The sequence below is a fragment of the Ictidomys tridecemlineatus genome, unplaced genomic scaffold (genome assembly GCF_052094955.1).
Source record: "Ictidomys tridecemlineatus isolate mIctTri1 unplaced genomic scaffold, mIctTri1.hap1 Scaffold_80, whole genome shotgun sequence".
NCBI classification, from domain to species: Eukaryota; Metazoa; Chordata; class Mammalia; order Rodentia; family Sciuridae; genus Ictidomys; species Ictidomys tridecemlineatus.
Genome location: NW_027525947.1, coordinates 271,799 through 284,411, shown reverse-complemented (window position 1 = coordinate 284,411; position 12,613 = coordinate 271,799). Strand labels below are relative to the sequence as shown.

Sequence of the window (12,613 nt, the reverse complement as noted above, 5' to 3'; positions counted from 1 at the left end):
CCTTTGTGTATATTAGCATATCCCATGGTCCCTGCACCATATGAGTTCTATTATAATTACCCCCAGTTTACCAGGAAAAGAAGCTGAAGCACAGAGAGGTTAAGAACCTTGTCTTAGGACACGCAGCAAGTTAATAGTAGAGCTGCCAGGTCTATTCTCTCAATCTCTGAGTAATCCAGTAGGTGAGGATATGATTGTGAGATACTCTTCCGTCAAGTTAACAGTTGTGCTTTAGATTTAGGTAATAAGAAGCCATTGGAATCATTCAAGAAGGAGAGTGAACTTTGCAAATCTGTGCTTGTGGAAGTGGATGGAGAGGCCAGAGAGGAGACAGAGCTGACTCGTTCCACCCAAGGCCCTCCCACTCTGAAGTGCTGCAGTGGTCTGCCATGGACCAAAACTTTCAGTACAGGGATGGCTGTCACCATGGAGAGGGAGAGAGCCATCTGAATACTGGCAGGGCTCCAGGGAGTGCGAAGGCTTTGTCAGACTAAGATTCTGAACAAAGAAGGAAGAGCAGAAGGTTTGTGCTGGGGGTGGTGGGCGAGGGTGGGTGGCCAGCTCAATGGTGGACACACTGGACATTGCCTGCCAGTGGGAAATCCAGGAGATGTGACCCAAGAGGCACTTGTGCATATACTTGTGGCACCAGATTGAACACGAAGGAAGTCACTTGGGGTCCTTATGGATGGTGAAGGACGTGGAAAGAAGGGGTGGCGGCCGGCACATGACACAATGCAAGAAGACAGCTTTGATTATTTAGATGAGGAAAGACCTCTTGTGGAGGGGAGAACTGGGAGAGAAGCTGTGGGAATAAAGAGGCTCAGATTCCAAGAGTGCAAGAGGATGAGCCAGGAGCGTTCCGCTGGGCAGGTGTAGGAAGCAAGGCAGGGTCTGTTGGGCCAGGAGAGAGGCGCAGGTGGGATTGGGGTCAGTGTGGATCCCTTAGCAGGAGCAGGAGGCTGGTTGCCGCCTGAGAGCTACTCTATCTCTGCTCTGAAGCTGGAGGGAAGTTGTGCATGTTAAATAATGTGTGTGCTAGCCTCCTTCCAGGACAGCAAAGAGTGCCCCAGCACACAGAGGGATCCAGGGGAAAATAGCAGTAAGCCATTTGCAATCCCGAGTGGACATCGTCCTGCCTCCTCTACAATCTTGGGTGTTTGGATACCCAGGCTTTCTCTGTACCCCATCACATCAGAATAATAGGCTCCAGGGTGTCCTTATTTAAATTCAAGTCTCCTTGACAAGGATAGCCCAAAATAAGATAAATATGCTTTGTACTTCAGATCTCAAGTAAAGACTTTCATTGAAGATATTTCTTTTCAAATGACCAGAGCTGGAGAAAAATTTTTTGTTTGCTCATTATGACATTGAATTGGTGACACGATATTTCCTTTCCAGTTTCAGTTGTGACTGAGAACGTTATCTGTGTTGAGGATCGGAGAGTTTTATAGTAGGATCAGGAACTTGCAGGCATGGGGTGAGGTGGAAGAGAAGTGACATCTCCTGGTGGGGCTGGACTTGACCAACCGGGGCCAAGCCAGTGGCTCAGCTCCCAGGCTGGCCATGAGCAGGGCAGAGGGGGCTTCCTGCACAGCTGTGGGTGCATCTTGCATTGTGCAATATTTTGTGCTCGGGGATGGCTCAGGGAAATGCCACAAGGATTTACTTTTGGCAGATCTAACTCTGTGTACACATGCTTAACTGCCTGTTCAGTCACTTTTCTAATTTATAAGCTTAAAAATAAATTCGACAATCAGACATTTCTGCCTAGGGTATTGAATAATTCTTAAAATAGAAGAGAAAGAAACGTTAGAGTCTGTCTTGTGGTAAGCGTGTAATGTCACTCTAAATTGATAACAGACAAGGTCCTTGTAAATCGAACTCACCACACTGAATCCTTGGTGAGTTTGTTACTGATGCTCCCGTCTTCTTCCAGGAAGATGTCCATCTGCAAATTGGCATCATTATCGTGGGCTGAGAAATAGTTGGTGATGACTCTTGCTGGAATTCCAAGACATCGCAAAACTACAAGGAAAGAGCCGTAGTCAGACATATCACCAGTATTTAAAGAATGCATAGTAGAAGGTCCTTCTGCACATGAGACTTTCTCAAAATAAAACTTCTTTGGACATGTTCTCAAATGTTCCACACTGAAGAAAAGTGATGTGTCCAACCCTCCTGGGGACCCCAGAGAGACATCTCACTGTGTGATGCTTTAGAATTTTAGTGGGTTATTAAATGAAGCCCACTAGCATGCAATTCCAACAACAAGGTTCTAATAGTTCATATTTACTTAGTTAATGGTTCCTTATTTCTGGAAATAATATAATAATTTAAGAAAACCACAGCCAATAGGAAGTTGGGAATTTACAAAACGATTCTTCAGTGGGGTTTCTCTTCCTGGCTGGAGTTCACTCTAGTGACACTCATTGGAGGGTGACACCACAGATTCATTTTAATTGTTGGATAATAAATTGCCTGGATGCAGCTCTTGCCATATGTACCTATTGATTAAACTTAATCCAAATGCCCTCCCTGGTTCCCAGGACGCCAGACATCAGGACTCATTGAAAATAATTCAGCTGACAATTTTAAGATTAATGACTTGTTTTTTTTCTCTTCCTTCAGAATAGTTTAGCATTTTTAAACAAAGGCTATGTGCCTCCTTCAACAGAACAACCTTGGGAATCCAAACCTGAGCCTGGTAGAGACTCAAGGGTCCCCTTCCTTAAAAGACTTCATCTTAACACCCCAAACAACGTCAATGGCACTCACCCCCGGCTTTTGACACCCACCTGCCTTGATTGATTGGCAGTCCTTGTGCACCCAAGGTCTTACCAATGAAATGATCCTTCCTCTCATTCTATTTCTGGTGGATTCTAATGTGAGTTGCTGGCCGCTAATTCGTATTATCACAGGCCGAGGCTTGTTCTAGAAAACCTGCTACCCCTTCCCTGCAATTTCCCTCTTCAATTCTACTCCTTCTATGACTTTATTTCTATTGTATGTTTCTGCATCTTCTTCATAGAAGACCAAGGCCTGTTTTCTGCACAATGGGACAGCCTTTGTATACAGAAGGCATGAGTGGATATGGTGAAATGCTCACTATTTTATCTGGCTCTAAGCTCCCCCAAATCGAACTAGTATAGTGATAGTAGGCATGGGGAGGACTTGGGTCCATTTTATTTTTTCAAGAATCATTTCACAAGAGTGGCTGCCTGTGTTGGGCACCTTCTCATCATCTTGGCCTGCAAGTTGTAGGAGAGGGAGGGTCTCCTTCCAATCTTCAGACCATCATGAAGTTCAAGTTTCTATCTAAAATTTGAAAGACCAACACTTCTAAGAGACTGACTTTTGTCTATTATTGCTCCCAAGAAATACATATTCCTTTAGCCCTTAGCTATCATCAAAAGGTTAAGAAAATATTTTTATTCAGTCGATGCCACCCGGAAACAGAACAGACAAAACAAAACTTAACAGTCTTAGATCATTGACCAAGTGAGTGCCAGACTGTTACAACTTTGAACTAAAATAGGTGGATTTTAACAATCATTTTAAAAAATGGCCTTGCCTTGGCCGCCAGCTTCTCTTTTATTTCATTTAAAAATGAAAAGTACGTAAAGAGCATAATGTTTCTCCAAGGCTGTAGAAGAGGCATGCGAATAAAAATCATTACCAATGATGAAAACATACTGAAATAAATGTATTTTTTAAAATATTCACTGAATTAACTATAACATTTTCTGGGCCAAGGGAGGCAAATGCCATCTTGAAAAATGATTCACAAGACTAAAGAGGATAATTCTGCTTCTATCTATTTGGCTCTACAGATTGGATGTTGGGTGGATTAAACACTGGAGAGGCAACCGAGAAGGTAAAGATTGTTCATTACTTTCTGATATCTAATTGCTCAGGGGCCCTGAGACTTACGTGTAAAGATGAAGATGAGACCACCTGCCACAATCCTTTTCATAATTGGGATTAAAATTAAGTGAATAGACTTTCAAACTTCTCAATGATATGCAAGCAAGCAAATAAACAGATTTACACAACTTCTCAATAACAAATAAGTAATATACATATGTGCATGTATATCATAATTAGTTTTTTAAAAATTTTTTAGCCTTTTAAAGGTATGGTTTCTGGGAAGAAAATGGCTCCTACTTCCCCCTACAGCCTCACTTGGCCCCTGTGACACTCCACGGCCTTGGGTGTTATGATGGATTATGCAGGATACAGTCCATCATTCTTTCCATAAAGATTCTGCAGTCAGAGAGCTATGAGCATATTTAGCCCAGTACGATTTAATTATGCATTGACTACATCCCAGAATAGTCACCCATTAATTCTATAGCGCCAACGGGGACTGCTCAGTCCCTTTGCCAGGTTATAGATAAAATGTTTTGAAGTAAAATTTCCTTTGCATTAAAAAATATTACTCAGCTGGATACTTACATGTGTTAAAAACACCAGCAAAAACCCAGCATTGGCCATACCGGACTGGGTTCACAGAGCTCCTGTATTCCAATAGAATGTCAACGCTTCCAGTTCAGGCTGATGGGGGGACTCTATAGGCATAGATATTGTCCCATGATCCAACGAGGACACCTTCATCATCTTTGGCATTAATCTAAATGAGGCAAGGAGAGACAAAAAGAAAGAAAGGTCATTTTGATGAGTCCCCTCCACGCTACGGCACTGGGCAATCTAAAGTTTCTGGCGCCTTCTGTGTGTCCTGCATGATGCAAACAGTTCCACTTTTCTTCAATTCACCATTATGTTGCCAGAGAAAACTAAGTATGCAAAGAGGAGGCCAAATAACCAAGAGTCTCTCTTAAATGGCACAATATTAAAGCAGAGTAAGGCTGAAGGGCAGGTAGGAAGAGTTCTCCACCTATGATTTGGAGAATTTATACCTAGGGAACGTGATTTGTTCTAGAATAGTGCTGAGATTGACCAGAAGAAGAACTGCAAAAGAAAAATACTCAAAGGGATATTGTGTTGGTGGAAGAAGAACTCAAAACTGATGAAGGAGAAATCAGTGTTCTAATGGGCTTCTACTTCTATGATGGGCAGTAAAGAATTGAACAAGCTAACAGATGTTACCATAAGAACCATGGTGGGTTAATAGGAAAATAGATTCCCATGAGTGACTTATAGAGATTTTTTATTTATTAAAAAACATTTTCCTAATGATTATTTAAAGTGGTTTAAGCTTTATAGTTTTGTTAAAAGGAATTTCTGGGATGCTATATTTTTGATATGGAGGACATTTAGGCAGAGAGTGGCAAGATGGAAAATTACAGAAAATTCTGCCACACAGACTGTAATCCTTTAGGAACAGCAGACCTCAAGTGCATGAGCAAAGACCTTTTGTGTTTATCCAATAAAACTAAAGAAAGCCAGGAAGTATCAGTTGTGAGACAACCTGCCAGTATCTCTGAGCTCTGCTGAATCTACCTCTTTTGATGTAACTTTCATCACATTTGATTATAGTCAGAAGAGTCTAGGTGGAACAGAGAAATTTTTTTCTAAAAATAAGTGCTACTTCAACAATTTTTATAATTGACAATATTTTTTATAATTGACATGATGTTGTTTAAAGTCTGGCTACTCAAAGTGTAGTCTGCGGACCAGCAGTTTGGGCATTCTATTGGAGTCAATAGAATCCGTAAATTCTCCCTGAACAAACCTATTGAACAAGAAAGAATCTGTATTTTAACAGGATCCACTGGGGGTTTGTGTGTACAGCAGTTTGAGAAGCATAGGTCTGGATTATGCTGAAAATATTTTAGCAAACAATGCAAAATATGATTTGAATATTGTGCATTTGGATTATGAAAGTCATACATGAAATGTTGAAATATGGTGAGTTTTTATGTATTTGCTGCCTCACCAACTAAGAGCACAGCCTGAGCACCTACCCAGACCTTTCTCCTTGGCTTGATGCAATTAGTGGGAGAGGAATCTGTCTTCCTCACTGGCTCCTGAGTTTACAGAGATCAAAGACAAAATCTACGTCCTTCTGAATTCCAACAAATATTAGCAAAGAATTGGTACTTCAAAATAGTTCAGTAATCTCTTGTATATTCAACAAGCATATAGGCATTGTACATTGAAAATAATAAAACCAGGTCCCTGGAAGAGATGCAAAAGAAACCAATCAAATGAAAGTAAAGATTACTGCTGGGTGCAATGGTGCCCACCTGTAATCCCAGTGGCTTGGAAGGTTGAAACAGGAGGATCATGAGTTCAAAACCAACCTCAGAAAAAGAGAGGTGCTAAGCAACTCAGTGAGACCCTATCTCTAAGTAATATACAAAATAGGGCTGGGGATGTGGCTCAGTGGTCAAGTGCCTCTGAGTTCAATCTCTGGCTACCTCCTCACTCCGCCCAAAAGAAGGGAAGTAAAGATTACGGTATTTAGATTGGAAAACATATAGGTAGAGTGGAACCCAAAGCGAGGAGTAATCAGTTGGTTGTAAGGGTGAGGATGTTAGGGGTTTAGTAGAGGAGATGATATTGTTAGCTGATCAGAAAAGGCCATCCACATAACATAGTGGAAAGAGTTCAAATAGCACTTGGAATCCTAAAACCATATGTCAGATTCAGGGACCCCTTATGGGTACTTGTAAGTAAACAATATAGGATGGCATAGAAAACACTAACAGAAAACACTAACAGAAAACACTTAGATGTTCAAGCATCTTCTTCTGTGAGGAACACACTCTCCATATACTTTCATGGTTTTTGAAAGACCTGTTCAGCCAGTTCTAAACTCATGCCTTTGATGTGAACTTTGACATTAGCCTGTGGATCCCTGAAATGACTGAGGTTTAGAAGGGTTTTTAGGCCATCATTTTGTCTTTATTCACCAACAGTAATTCTTCTTGCAGACAAACCAATTACTAAAATATCTGTATGTATGATAGTGAAGCCCAGGAGAGTGTTGGTAGACTATAATGTGGTCTGGTCTTTGTGGGCAGGCAGCTCCAGATTTGAACTCACAATACTTTTCCCTTATCATTGAGAAACAGAATAGGATCTATGCATCCCAGAGGTAAAAGTTCCTAAACTGTGGACTGGTTTTCAAATAGATAGCCATAAATTATAAGAGCTATTTATAGCATAAGGCTGAACTCGATCAGCTAAGGGGAAGAGTAAGAAAAAAAAAGCTCACTTCTCTATAGATATTTTAATTGTTAATGCTGAGTGCTTCTCCTGTTGCTAGACAAATCACAACTCTCATTTATTAGCATTTGCCCAGATTAGCTACTGTTTTCTAATTAGAACATTGATTTCTAACGAGCTCAGATACTGAAAAAGATAAATCTTAAGTGACAGATGGAAAGGGTTAAAGTAATCTCTCCTTCCCCAAACAACAGAATATATGTGAGGGACACTTCAAGAGCATGCTGGTACTTCAAGGATATGTCACAGTTGGCTGCTGTGATATTATATTGTCATATCAGCCTTTGACCAATGGCAGAATGAAATGTCTTGGTCTTGGGTTACCAGTGGTCAAGCAGACCATGTGAAGAAGCATTATTTAATTTCATTAAGGTTGCACTGGTATTGACCCCCACATCGTGCCTACAGAATTCGAAATTTGAAAAAACAGCCTCCTCCCCATTACTACCAGGAACCTCAGTGGCATAACAAACACAATGCAATCAACTTTAAAACCTGGAGCCAAGAGAAAATAATAATTTTGGAGTGAAGCAGACAGGCAGCAGAGCTCAGATCCATCAATTCCTTACTGGTGAGTCAACAGAATCTTGAGGCTTAAAATTTATCTTTCAAAATCTGGAAAGAAACAAGCTGAATTAAAAAATTCCAATCCTTTTCTTGTTCCAACCAGAATCGTGGAAATAATGCTTGTTGAGAATAGGAAACGGGTTTGCACCTCAAAAGAGGTGGAAACTCTGGGGCTATGATGGGAAAATGATAAGAAGCCCAAGAGAATCCCCTATGGCAATGGCTCCACCTCCACTGAGGGGGGTGAGTTCTGGAGAGAGGATTCAACAGAATCTTAAAAGAAAGAGCAGAGTCCAAGAATTCTAATGAAGATTGCCTTCCTCTCAGATAATCTCCCTTTCTCTCTCTCCAATCTCTCTGTGGGTATTAAAGAGTAGGGAGAATGTAGCACACTGGCCTCAAACTAGTTCAGAGGAGAAATCCAACCAACCTCAGATTGAAAAGAGAGTCAAGATTTCATCTCTTTAATCTAGAGTTCTTCTATTCCTCCCATGCTCCCCCTCCCTACCCCACTATGAATCAGCCTCCTTATATCAGAGAAAACATTTGGCATTTGTTTTTTGGAGATTGGTTAACTTCACTTAGCATTATCTTCTCTAACTCCATCCATTTACCTGCAAATGTCATCTAGGTAGGGCAGGGTGGGAGGGGAAGGGAGGGGACATGGGGTTAGAAATGATGGTGGAGTGTGATGAACATTATTATCCAAAATACATGTATAAAGACATGAATTGGTGTGAATATACTACGTATACAACCAGAGATATGAAAAATTGGGCTCTATGTGTGAATAAGAATTGTAATGCATTCTGCTGTCATATATAAATAAAAAATTAATAAAAAATAAAGATGCATAGTAGTATCAAAACAAACAAGTAAACAACAACAACAACAAAAGATTCCATCTCTCAGAGCAAATAGGATCCCTGGAGAAGATTTAGGCAAATATTAACACAAACCAAAGGAAAAAATACAGTAAGGGGGTAAGGGTAAAGTAGAGAAGAGACAGAGACAGAATGAAAAAAAATTATACACAGAAAGGGAAAGCAATTAAGAGACACAAAGAATTTTCTCACAATCTCTTAAGAGGTCACAGCTCTAAAGGAACAAATTAAGGATCAAATCGTATCATTGGAAGGCTAATAATACGTAATTAACTACAAGAAACAGGAATAAAAGCACCACTAAAAATAAAACTAATGACAGAAAAGACAAATTTGACATAATTAAAAAAATTCTAATGAAAAATGCAAGCAGATGATGCTAGAGAGAAGCTAATAGTTATTGAAGACAGAGATGATGTGACATAAGGATTTGTGTTCTTAAAACATACAACAGATAAAACAGAAGGGATTTTCATAATAGGAGAACATTTCACTTGATAGAGGGGACAACTGAATATATACATTTTAGTGCAATATTGTGCTCCATAGTTATTTTTGCTCACTACCTAGAAATGTGAATCAATTTGGACTTTAGGACAAAATAAGTCATTCAGTTACCTAGACAAAAGAGGAAATGAGCAACAAGTGAAGCAATCCTCCTGCCTGCAGACTCCTCCACAGTACCATCCAGTGACAAAATCCTGCCAATTAGTACTTCCATCATCCTAAGAGAAAGAACGGTTAACCCAAGGACACCTGGCACAGCTCAGATGCCGTGGGTGGGTGAAGATGACCAGCACACACTGTCAAACACGCAGGATCATGGGGAAGAGGATAGCTCTCATAAAGTGCTTGAAATGTAACATTGACACAATTAAGGATTGGATTAAAGAAAGACACTGTGACAGAAGATTGGGTGGTGAGAAAACTCCACGTAAAGTTAAACATCTCTGGCAATTACAGTTGCAGAATGAATTTGAAATCTTGATAATGTAAAAACATTAATCACCATAGGAAAAATTAGACACCAGGGAGGGAAGAAGAGAAGAAGAATTAAAATGCTAATGTTTTAATGTGTTGGTCGCTCATAGTTAATTTGCACCATCTAAAATTAAAATGTAATTTTCAAATACATGATTACTCTATTCTTTTAATGGTTTTCTTAATTTGTAAATAACTTTAGGAGGATCTGCTAGGAAATAACATCTCCTGTAGCAAAGAAATGTTTATTTGAAGTTTAACAATTTCTTCTGTTGCAACTCAATTTTTTTCTTCTATTAAAAGTAAAATTTAATAAGGTTAAATAGAATTGGAGTATAATTAAATGTAATACTTTTAAATTAATTAACATGACACCATTTGACATAAATAAAAACAAAGAGATCAATGGAACACAATAGAGAACCCAGAAATAAATCCACACAAGTACAATCAACTACGTTTTGACAAAGTTGCAAGAGAATCTCACAGACAAAGGATACTCTTTTAAACAAAAGGGACTGGAGTAATTGGAGAGTCGCATGATAAAAAAAAATGAGTTTTGACTCATACCTTGTACCAAATATAAAAATTATCTCAAAAATAGATCATAGATCTAAATATGAAACCTAAAGCTATAAAGCTTCTAGAAGAAAACAGGAAATATGTATGTGTCCTGGGGTATGGGCAAAGATTTCTTAGATATAAAAGTAAAAACATGATTAATAAACAAAGCACATATCCTAGACTTAATCAAAATTAAGAATATTTGTGTACAATCAGTGACTTGAAAAATTGTGCTCTATACTATAATGTGAAATGAATTGCATTCTGCCATCATGTATAACCAATTAGAATAAACAGATAATTTTAAAGAATTAAGAATATTTGAACATTTGCCCTTTGGCTTGGTGCGGTGGTGCATGCACGTAATCTCAGCAGCTCATGAAGCTGAGGCAGGAGGATCACACGTTCAAAACCAGCCTCAGCAATTAGCAAGATCCTAAGCAATTTAGAGAGATTCTGTCTCAAAATAAAAAAAAAATTGTAAAAGGCTGAGGATGTGGCTCTGTGGTTAAGTGCCCTGTGTTCAAGTTACTGGGGGCAGATGGGGGGGGGACAGGTGGAATTTGCTCTTTGGAAGGCACCTCGAAGAAAGTGAAAAGAATGGAAAAAAATTATAAATCATATATCTGATAAAGGTCATCAACAAGAATCTGTAAAGAGCCTTTAAAACTCAATAATAATAAGAAAGCAAATACAATTTTAACACAAAAGCAAAATATTTGAATAAATAAGTACATTAAAGAAGATATTTAGGTGACAATTAAATATAACAAAATGTCTTTTACACCATTAGTCATTAGGAAAATGCAAATTAAACCCCCACAGCAATAACAATACACACTAATTAGAAAGTCTAAAATGAAAAAGATTGATTATATCAAGTACTGGGAAGGATGTGGAAACACTTAGGACTCTTTAAGCTTTTATACTTTTATATGATTTAAAAGCTATATTTATCTGTTTACGTATCTATATATTTAGTTGGAATGAGTCAATAAAATATTAGCAATGGCTTCTTCTTGCTGACAAAATTTGGGCTGATTCTTTTGAGGAATTTTTTTCTTTTCACTTATTTTTAGCTGACAAATAATTATGTATGTTAATGAGTACAATATGAAGTGTTGATTTATGTATGCATTATGCAAAGATTTCATCAATCTCATTAATACATCCATCACCTCAATAACTGATCTTTTTTTATAGTGAGAATGTTAAAAATGTATTCACTTAGTAATTTTGAAATATACCAGACATGGGGACCAATAACTGTGGTTACTGTGCAATGTAATTGATCATTCTATAAAGATTGCATCATTTTATCAATATCTTCCCTTTCCCCATTCCCCAACTCCCTCCCTAGTCTTTTGTAATGATCTTTTTTTTATCTTACCCTGTCTCTATAAGACTGACTTTTCTAGATTCGTTATGTAAATAAGATCATACAGCAGTTGTCTTTCTGAGCCTGGCTTATTTATCATAATATCCTTTTTGTGTCACACAACATATAAAAATCAACTCAAAATGAGTAAAAGACTTAAACATAAGACCTAAAAGTATAAAACTACTAGGAGAAGAAAACACAAGGAGAAGGCTTCACAGCATCTCTTTGGGCAATGTTATCTTTCTTGGATTTTAGGACTCCCCCATAGCACAGGCAACAAGAACAAAGATGGACAAATGGATGTGTTCACCTAAAAAGCTTCTGCACAGCAAAGGAAACAATCATCAGAGTAAAGAGGTAATTAATATTATTTTTAATTATCACCCATGCACTGGGTGAACATTTGCAAACCATACATCTGAAAATGGACCAATATCCAAAATGAATAAGGAAATCTATATAGAGAAAACAAACCCTATTAATAAGTGAGTAATGAAGTGATCAGACATTTCTCAAAAGAAGAATGACCAACAGATATATTAAACAATGCTTGTTAGCTCTAATAATCAGGGTAATGCAAATTATAAACACAACAAGATGTAATCTTATACCAGTTAGAATGTCTGAAATCTAAAAGATGAACAAAAAGTGTTGGCAAAGATGTAGAGAAAAGAGAGCTCTTGCACACCTTTGTTGGGGGTGTAAATTAGTATAGCCATTTTGGAAAGTAGTATGAAGGTTCCTCAAAATATTTAAAATATAATTATTATAGTGTTATGAGCCAAACTATATGTGCCTTGATCAGACAAACTCCATTTTACCCTGAGACTTCATTTCATATAAGAAACTGCTAGAAAAAAACACATAGGATCAACACTTCAATATATCAGTATAGGCACTGACTTCCTTAACAAGAACCCTAAAGCTCAAGGAATAAAACCAAGAATCCATAGTGGAGTGATGTCAATTTAAAAACCTCTGCACAGCAAAGGAAATAAGAGCATGAAGAGAAAGCCTACAGAATGGGAGAGAAATATTTGCC

The 12,613-nt window shown here is 38.3% G+C and overlaps 1 pseudogene; it reads right to left on the bottom strand.

Moving 5' to 3' along the window:
* Positions 1-12,613, bottom strand: part of LOC144374644 (coagulation factor XIII A chain-like) — a 48,900-nt pseudogene that overhangs the window by 20,585 nt on the left and 15,702 nt on the right.